Genomic DNA, 11,003 nt, shown 5'->3' on the forward strand with positions numbered 1-11,003 from the left:
AAACTAAGGATTTTGAGGGATTCTCAATTCTTGTGCCTGAGGATAGAACCATGCAGTGTGCTCGCTATGTGTTAGCCTTGACAGTGACCATGGGGAACTACTCCATGACAAATCATTTCTTTGTATTATATGTACTAGACACCAATGTGGTGTTGGGAGTCTAGTGGATCTATGTGCTTGGTAGAGTCACAACAGAATGGAGGAAGTTGGAGATGGAGTTTGTAGGGCCAGATGACAAGACTGTGTTCCTTTGGGGGATGCACTCATACCCGCCACAGACTATTTCAACCCACGCGATGGAGGCTAAATTGGGACATGGAGACATTGAGTGGACTATGGAGTTGAGGATCTCAAAGGTTGGGGGCAAGCCCAAGCCACCACATCCGGAGATATAGGATATTTTTGACAAGTATCTAGTTGTATTTAGGGACGTACCACCGGGTCAACTACTTGACCGTGGGTTTAAGAAAACTATCGATTTGGATTTGGGAGTGCGGGCCTCATCACCACTCCTTATCGACATCCCAAGGCATATCAAGATGAGATAGAGAGTGCCATCCATGAGCTATTGGAACTTGGGAATACCAGGCCCATCTTTAGCCTTTTTGCCTCATCAGTTGTGCTGGTGAAGAAGAAGGATGGGTCCTTATGAATGTGCATTGATTACGAGGTCCTCAACAAGAAGACACTGAAGAACTGCTACTCCATCCCATGTATAGATGAGATGATGGATGATTTGAAGGAGCTAAGTTCTTCTCGAAGATTGATCTGCGGTCGGGGTATCATTAGATCCGAGTGAGGGACCAAGATGTCATGAAGACAACATTTCGGTTCGATTATGGGCACTTCAAGTCCCTGGTTATGCCCTTCAGGATGACCAACGCACTAACTACATTCCAGTCATGCATGAACCACGTGTTTCGTGGGAAATTGAGGAAGATCATACTGGTGTTCTTCGATGACATACTGATTTACAACCAGACTTGGGGGGATCATTTGCAACACCTTGTGACAGTATTGAGCATTCTAGAGGAGAAACTGTTCTATGCCAAACTGTCCAAGTGCGAGTTTGGGCTGACTAAGATGCTCTAACTAGGGCACATAATTGGGGTGGATGTTGTTAGAGTACATGAGAAGAAGATCAGGGCTATCTGGGATTGGATAGAGCCACAGAATGTGACTGGGTTGAGGGGCTTTGTAGGAATTACAGGAAGTTCGTGAAGGGCTTCTCCTAGTTAGTAGAACCCCTTACAAACTTGACGAATAAAAGGGCCTTCGAGCGGACCACTACAACAGAGGAGGCATTTTATCACCTCAAGGAGGTCATGAGTAATTGTTCGGTGTTGGCACTTCCTGACTTCACTAAGCCTTTCGTGTTGGAGTGTGATGTATCAAGAGTGAGTGTGGGGGCCTTGTTGATGCAGGGAGGGCACCCCATAGCTTTTGAGAGTGGGAAGTTACTGCCTCATGAGATATTATACTCCATATATGATAAGGAGATGCTAGCCATCATGCATGCGTTGGCCAAGTTTGGGCAATATTTGGTGGGGAACAGGTTTAAAGTCAAGATTGATCATAACAACCTCAGGTTATTTTTGGAATAGAAACAATTGTAGAAGAGGAAACATAAGTGGGTGAGCATGCTCAAATCATATGAATTTGACATTAAGTATGTCAAAGGGAAGCACAACGTAGTGGCTGATGCGTTGTCTAGGAGGCCAACCACTCTTTCCTTGATGCACATCACCCCAGATTGGAGGGTGCAGTTATTAGTGGAGTATAATAACAAGTTTACGTGTAAAGTCCTTGATGGGTTGGTGATATATGATCGGCATTGGGTGATGAACAAGGTGATCTACTATTGAGACCAGATCTACTTGGTACTCAACTCCCCACTGAGGGACACAATTCTACATACTTCTAACAATTCACCATTAACAGGGCACCAAGGGTTCATAAAGTGATCTAGGTCCGAGTGTGAAGAAGGACCCTTCCAAGACCTTTTACTTTCATGATGCATTAAAATTGCAATTTTAAAAGAACATTAATGAATACATTTGCATGCGGAAAAGAAGAGGAACAAGACAATCATCAACACATGAAAACATAAGCATTGATAACGGAGTTCGTCTAGGAGGGACTACGTCTTCAGGCCCCGGTGTCAAGATGGTGTAGGCCGCTGCATTAAGTGCTATCAATAATGGTGACGTACACAAGAGATGATGTCTCGACCATACAAGGAAAAATTCCCTCACGAAGGAGTGGCTCTAAGAGATGTTCCACAACTAGAACTCTCAATCAAAGGACTCCTATCAGTATGACACAAAAACATGCATGGTGCACATCCCGCTAACATGGCACAAAAGGGATGTCAAAGCAAAATACATGCATGACGACAGCAAGAGTATCCCAACAACATACAACAAGGGATCTCAAAGCATAACATAAAGAGTTATGATAGCAAGTACATCATATGAAATATTTCGCATAACATGAAGCAAGGAATATTGACAACATGAAATAAACAAGATCCTGCATCAATATCAATCAAGGATCCATGCAGAATAATGTAAAAGAAGAAGTACATGAAAAATAATCATATACCTCACACCATGGGCCATCTGAAGAAGTGGATGTCACACTGTTGAAGCTGCTCGGACCATTGCTCTCAAGGCATCGATCTCATAAAGATGGTTGCTTGCACAAGAAAGTGGACATCTAAAACATAGCTATCAAAAATGCTAAATCTTGCTAAATATCGATTTCACATCATCGATTGCAAGAAGCATCGAACAAAGAAGAATCAATCAGGAAGAATTGATAAAAATATGAATCGATCACACCAAGAATAATTGATCATAAAGATGAATTGATCATAAAAGAATAACTACTCTGGACTTCTCGCTCTACAACCCGATGGCGATCTGGTCCTATAGTGCTCTGGCTTATCACTACAGCTCTGCGATCTGCCAGAATTTCAAGTGTTGTGACTCTTATGGCTATCTATGCTCTGGATTAATCAAGCTCTGTGGCTCTCTGGGGTTCAAGCGTTGCACTAGCTTTCAAGCTCTCTCTGGCATGCAGGCTCTCGGGCCTCTTCCTCGCAGCCTTTCTACGCAGCCTTTTGGGCTTTCTGTCATACTTCTCTCACCCATTGTTACACAACCTTCCCGCACTCCCCCTCGACTCTCTGTCATCCATCGTGTGTTATAACACGTTCGGATCAAAGCCACACTTAAGAATCGGAGGTCGATTTTGTTCAGAATAGAAGTCATTTTCTTAGAAGCATCAGCGGGTGTAACAAATAGCCTTCTTTCTATTTAAATAGAAAATACTCTAAAAACTGATAAATCTGACAAAATCCCTTTAAAGCCAGACTTCAAAACAGTTTAAATCGGCCCTACAAACCTTATCGGGTCCGCCTTTAGACGCTTATCGCAATCGGCGGTTGGCAGGGATCGGCGCCGATTAAATCGGCGCGATATCAGGGGTCCCGCCGATATCGATATTAGTGATGTATCAAAATCGGCGATCGGTGCTTCAAATCGGCACTTTAACAGGTGTTGCGGCATAGACATCAGCGCGATTGATATGGGTCGGGGCGATATGATATATGGCTTCGGGGTGCAAGCCAAGTCCACCACCGATGGCCCGCGCCCGCCCCTTAATACATTATAATATGGTTATGGCACATATATATGTGTGTGTGTGTGTGTGTGTGTATTGACATATGTGCGGGATATGTGGAGGAGAGTTCTGCGGGGGTTATTGTCGCCAATCCCGAAACCATATATATATATCTATATATATATATATATATATATATATATATATATATATATATATATATATATATATATATATATATATATATATATATATATATATGAATCTCCAGCTTACAATAATTTCTTCAAACGCACGATGCTAAGTATCATCTACGCTTCTAACTACCAAAATCTGAGCTGCAGTACTGATAATGCCAATATCACAGTGGTCTGGAAAGTTTAGTGACTCTATTCATAGAAAACAAACTGCCACTAACCCTCTGATGCCATTAGGTAGCTACGAGATGCCCGATTATCTTCATCATCTTCTGCATCCCATAGGAAATAAGCATAGGATGCAAGAACATTCCTGCAGAATAGAGCCAACAGTGAGATAACATCAGTTAAATGGTTGCATATATTAAAATCCCTGAATAAATCCACTTTTAACATCAGTTAAATGGTTGCATATATTAAAATCCCTCCTTTTTTACCCGACTTATGATTAAATTTGTAAGTTTTAGAATCATCATAATGACAACCCACCAGATCCTATCTAGCCATCATCCCTAGACTTGGACTAGAATGACTGGAAATAGCAGGCATCATCTCAACATCAATGTCTAAGTAGGATCAAATGCAATGAAAGTAACAAGCTAAAGAGAAAGCATAAAAGCTTACACATAAATGTATGCATAATTGGATAAAACTAGTCAGGAGATAGGAAAGATACTCACCAGTCATCCGGAGCAGCCTCGAACAGCTTGATCAAAGTAAGTTTGTGCACGAGGTGCATCTTTATGAACGTCCCATATAATATTGGCATAATTAGAGAGGGCATCCCCATCACCCGAACTGGCTAGTATGGTCGTCCCATAATATTCCTCAGCTTTTTCCACATCATGCTAGACCTAAATACACACAAAGCCTCCAGATTAAACATTGTGATGTAATAATATACATTTTATAAATTGAGTGTTTTTAATATATATTAAGAGATATATGATATGCAGTCAACAACACTAAGATGATTAGTTATAAACAGCATAAACGCAGTTCAGATTCCTCAATACTAACCTCCTACAGGAACCTCGCATAATTCGTTAACAGAAGTGGGTTGTCGGGATCTGCCCGCAGCATTTTCTTATAGTATGCGTCTGTGTTATTGGAATCTGATCCAGACCCGTCTCCTCCACCTCCGTACCCAACTCCACCTCCATCTTCACCTTCAAATCCTCCATTAACGGAACCTGTCGAAGTTTTAGTCTCAAGATCAACACTATCGCACGCCAAAGCCACTCCAGTGCCTTCAAATATCCCGTCGCTCATCAAATCATCATTCCTCCTTCCGGAGAGAAAAGACCCTTCACCTGCATGGACTCCAATTGCTGCCATGTTTTTCCCTCGAAATTCCTCCTGTGGGTCATCGTTGCTTTGAAGCCCAATTGACATTTGAGTATCAGAATCCTCAAATTCATCTTTGAGAACCTCATCCAATACAACATTGCTCACAAAATTTTCTGTACAGAGCTTTCTACAGAGTTCCAAAGTACCAGACCTTAACCCCAGCCTCCTTAGACTGCCATTCGATAAGGAGTTATGAAAATCAACTGCAGACAGCGTCCTTTCGCATATGTGGTGTACATCGTGATGAAACAAATGACCATCACCATTATCGGTAGCGTGCAATTGGGTCAGCTGAACAGATCTGGGCAAATTCAATTTTGATTGTGGTTGAAGTCCAAAGAGGGAATTCAGCCCGTGAGTAGAACTGCGGAGTAACATAATGGCATTAACGCCTAAGAGAGCTACCTCCAAATTTCTGGTAAGAGTTCAGTACCATGTTCATGCACTTCGAGGCACAGAATGAGTAGATATACAAGGCTGACACAAGACGAGTTAAAATATGAATACGGGTTGAAAGTATGTTAATCGCGGTTAAAGTATTTTCTGTCACGTAGTGGAGTAGGTGGTATAAAGGTTTCCACTTCCACCTGTCGGGCAGTGAGGCATGAACTAGATTGTCGATGGGAATTGTCTACCAGGGGCGCCCGCCGGCGTTGTTAGTTTTCCCAATTCCGATTATGCGTTGGACATTGAATCTGAACGGGCAAGAAGGAATGAATTAGATTCGCGATGCGAATGGTTTACCAGGCGCGCCGGGGAAACCAATAGATCCCATGCTATTGTGCCATTAATGCCCACCCCATCTTATGTCTATAGCATGGGATTCGTATGCAGCACCATGCCATACCCATCCCCCATGGCGTAAATGTAATGCTGCGTAAACGACCGAGATTTCCGGCTTTGCTGCGAATACGATTGAGATTTCCGGCGCCGCGTATCTACCACGTTATAAATTTCCCGCCGTCTGATAGCTGAATTTCCCATTTAAAAAACAGCGAAAGGGCGAAATCATGGTATCCATTTCGGCATCCATTTCTGCGTCTGCATTTTGAAACCAGGGTCCATTTCTGCGTCTGCGTCTGCGTTTTGAAACAGGTAAGTTTATTCTGTTAGCATGGATGCCTTTTCAATTTGTTTTTTTCCATGATGAATCTACGATGCACGATTTATAATTTCAGGGTTTATACATCCATCTTAAAGAACGGGTCTGTTGAAGAGGAAGAGCGATCAGCTAACTCAACATTCGGAAAGGGACTGCGTGTCAGCTAACTGTTTTGTGCAAAAACACAACAAACAAATTTTTGTGTGTGGATCCCCGCCTTTTTCAGGTTTATAATCTTTCTTTACAAAAGTTTGGGTAGGTTTGTTGACTTCCTGCTTTAGGAATATCTCTCATTTTTGCTGGGTGGGTTGGATCTGATGATAACTTCCATCATTTTGGTAATCAATATCTTGAAAAAGCTTTAAAAACATTTAAATTTAAAATATTAATTCTAAACAAAATCTTATACATTTTAACCTATGCTTGATATGGATGGATCTGCTACGCTAATCATGACATTTTCAATTTCCAATATGCTTTTGGGTAAATGGAAAATCTTTTTGGGTTTGATTCTCATGGTGTTATACATTCCAATGTGCTTTTTGGGTAATGCAAGATTTTGTTGGTTTGATTAGAGAGAGTTATAATCCCAATACCTTATTGAGATCTTAAAGTTATATTTTCAATGTTCTACTATACACGTGGTTTAGGGTAATTATCATCATCTTGACGTGGTTTAGGGTAATTATCATTATACAAGTGAAGGAGATCTTTAACATTTGGGTAATTATCATCATGTTGACAATGATATATATAGATTTTGTCCAACCATCAAAGTCTACGATGCACGAAATTAACGAAATCTGTTGAAGTATTCCAAGTTTTTGTGCTTTCATTATATATGAAGTATATTTATAATAATAATATAAGGAGATAAAGTTATAAGTTAATGACTTACAAATATATGTAGAGTAATAGATTTTTTTGGTGGACTATCAATAAATTATTTTTTTAGTATCCAAATTTTATCTACCCATAATGATGTAAGCTAAACCAATAACCCTAAGTAATGTAAGTTTTTACTTATTCAAGATATAATTTTGTTTTTTTAATTGAACACTACATATTTGTGAATGAAATTTTATAGCTAGCCTCTTAAGAGAAACGAAGTGTGACATCGTTTTTAATTTGTTTTTTTATTTTTCACAAGTCACATAACTTAAGTGGTCCATAATCCACACATATTTTTTTACTAACCAAAGCATTTTTACTTCATTAGGAGTGGGACTTTGAACAAAGGGCATCAAGTTTCAAGAGCTTTTGTTCATAGTTTATTTGAGCTTACTTTTTCACACCATAAGTGAAGGAAGACACATAAAAGCAATCATAACTTGAACAAACTAAATTTCCCCACAGGGGCCATAAAATAATTTATTTTGTACAAATTGAAATATGTTCCGAAAATACTCTTGTTAATATCTAAATGGAAATTTTGTTATACTAAAATGGAAATAATTCACGTATTTGTCATTGAGATTTTGAAATTTGTTACCAAATGATATAGAACCGGTTATGGTTTATTAAGTTTTATGTCTTAGGAGCCAAATCAATGTTCTTAACATTTATTTATAAGTGGAGAAAAAAATACAACTAACACATTTTAATAAAAGCACACACATATTGAATAGATAAATAACCTACCGAGTTCATCAAATGTACCGACAAAAGTAGGATTCTAATTCTTACAACTAGCCGCAAAGTTTATATCAATATATATCAAAGTAAAAAAAAATTACTTCCAAAGCTTGTGTTTTTGAAAAACAATATGTTTGATTAGAAAAGTTCAATGAAACTATTGCAACCATATAAATTAGATGACTAGTAAATAATAGATATCAATTCATAATCAATAACAATAGACACTACTTTAGCATATCTCATTTTATTAAGATTTAAAAAAACATAAAACCCAACTAATCTATAATTGTATTTCCCTTCGACCCCTTCCACCTCAACCACTCATCACAAGTTGTACCATGAGACCAACATGGTGACACCACCTCCACAAAGACATCATATGTCATACATGGTTAGTCTAAATTTGTATGAAATCTATAAGTTGATTAATGACCCAAATATTACCTTTACCAAAGTGGTTTACCTGAAAAGTATAAAATAGTTACCTAAAAATGTGATTGCTATTCTTAGTGATATGCATCAATCAAGACCATAATATCTACTCAAACCAAATTATTTTCGATGCAATTTTTATAGGTATTTGAAGAATGAAGAAGTGGGAGAGGATTAATGAGTTGGAAGTTGAAGACCCGGAGGATATGATTGAATTTTCAGCAGAAGATTTAACATGGACAGAGATTAATGGGGACCAAGTTGCAATTATTCCATATTGTCGACTTGATGATTTTATAAGAGGAGAGGAATCGAGTGAACAGGCACCCACTCAATTTCTTCTTGCTTCTCAACGAAGTAAAAAAGCAGAGGATATCGGACAAACATATTTTTCAACATATCTGGAGTACATGATGTGAGTCTTTATATCTTTTTTCAATATATGTATAATTCTTTTCAATATGCATAAATTTTATATCTAATTTGTTGTAAATGTTTTATATATAGTTATTGGTGTGCATATGGTCCGAAGTGCAACAACAGAATTATGAGTGCATCCTCAGATCAAAACAAAAAACACAATCAACGTGAAAGTATTAAAGTTGGTTGCCAATGTCACTTCATTGTGCGGCGACTTCAACTTAGACCAGATGATGCTGTAATAATATATACTACATGTAGGCATATTGATAAATCCAATGTTGTTTGTCATGGAAAAGATGCAATCGGTAGGCCTATGAGATTCAGTTATGCACCACATTTAACAAGGGATATGCGATCTATTGTCCAACATTTAATCCAAAGAGGTTTTAATGTTACAATGATATGGGATAAGTTCATCTCTGATGTGAAGGATGGATTCGGTGAGTTATACACAGGGACCTCTCGAGATACATACATGACAAGACAAGATATATTAAACATTTACAATGATACCATAAGGCTAGAGTATGTTAAATATCAAAGTGATCCAATCAGTGTAGAATGTTGGTATAAGGAACACGCTGAGAGCTTTTTCTTCTACCAGAAACAAGATCTTGCTGAAAACATCTCTTTTATCATAGGCATACAGACAAAGTGGATGCGTTCAATGATGCTAAAATATTCTCACAACAATATAATCTCAATGGATTCAACATTTGGTACAAATAAGTATGGGGTGAGTACAAAATTACCCTAAATCTAATTCATTTATTCAACACCATTTTAATGCGTGTATCTTATATAAATATAATTATGTACTTTGTTTGTAATGTAGTATCAACTTTACACTTTAATGGTCTTCGACAAACATCACAATGGGGTTCCAGTAGCTTGGGTGATATCATCACGCAATACTATAGTTGATATTTGTAAATGGATGTCAACTCTCTTTGCCATTGGGAAGAAAGAGCAACCAGATTGGCATGTTAAAGCCTTCATTACAGATGATGCTACTGCTGAAATTGAAGCATTAAGGTGATGTGTTTATTCTTTTTATAAGAGACATAAAAATATTCTTAATGTATATTCTCTCTAAAAATTATGTTATTCCAGGTCTTCAATCAACTGTACAATATTATTATGTGTGTGGCATGTTCGTCGTGCATGGTTGAAGAATGTTGGAAACAAAGTCCAAGGAAGGGAAAACCAAATCCGAATTTTCCGTGCTTTAGGAGAAATCATGCACACATGTGCAGATGATGAATCTGTAAAAAAGGCAGTTGAAAATTTGTTTGAAGGATTCAGTGACCATACAAAGTTTTTGGAATATTTTAAAGCAACTTGGTTAGCCAACAACAAAATATGTAAGTTTCTTATAAGTGGCTTTAATGACTCTTTTTTGCATGTCATATGTATAGTTATTAATTCATAACCAATAAATTTCTTTCTACAGATATGTGGGCAAAAGCGTACAGAAATTTTCCACATTCCAATCAAAATACAAATAATGCAATTGAGTCTTACCATCGGTATATCAAGCAGAGGTACCTAAGTGAGAAAAACAATGCATGCCATAGGCGGGTTGATTGGTTGATTTATGTGTTGTTGACAAAGGTTGTATTATATTACAATCATATGCAACGTTTAAAAGAAGCTGGTTTTGTACGACCCAGAAAAATTGAGGAACAGTTGAATTCATCCAGGTGTAGAGCTAACCAAATCCCAAATGAAGATTGTGTGCCTGATGAAAAGAGTAACAACGATTATTGGGTTCGTAGCCAAAATAACAATACTCGTGATATTTGGTACAATGTCATATATAAAGATTCCACTCTACACTTTTGTAATTGCAAGTGGGCCTTAAATGGAAACATTTGTAAACATGTATTGAAAGTTGAGATGTTGGCAAGTAACATTAGCTTGGGTGAAAATGTATTCCCTAATGTCACTAATCCTACTACAGAAATTCCTAGAATTTTATTTGATTTGAATGAGTCACCTATATTGGGCCCAGAAATCCAAACAGAGCTTCTACCATGCTTTGATTCTCCTCCCATTCTAAATTATCATAATGAAACAAGCAATGATAATTTAGATAATTTCTCATATAATGTTGAAACGACCAATGTACGACCAGATAGTGCATTATTTGAAGATGATGAGATGAAACGTGTTAACTCATCAACTCATGAGAAATTGAGATCCATAATACCTACAAATTTGGAACAGGCATA

The 11,003-nt window shown here is 38.0% G+C and overlaps 1 long non-coding RNA gene across 1 annotated transcript; it reads left to right on the forward strand.

The window, feature by feature from the left end:
- The first annotated feature begins 10,072 nt into the window (after positions 1-10,072).
- LOC149230133 (uncharacterized) lies at positions 10,073-10,792 on the forward strand. Its single transcript, XR_016247351.1, has 2 exons — positions 10,073-10,133; positions 10,223-10,792. It is a non-coding gene; the product is annotated as an uncharacterized LOC149230133 (long non-coding RNA).
- Positions 10,793-11,003: the final 211 nt, after the last annotated feature.

The sequence above is a fragment of the Pinus tabuliformis genome, chromosome J (genome assembly GCF_031772625.1).
Source record: "Pinus tabuliformis cultivar Carrire ecotype Pingquan chromosome J, CPIR1, whole genome shotgun sequence".
In the NCBI taxonomy this organism is placed as follows: Eukaryota; Viridiplantae; Streptophyta; class Pinopsida; order Pinales; family Pinaceae; genus Pinus; species Pinus tabuliformis.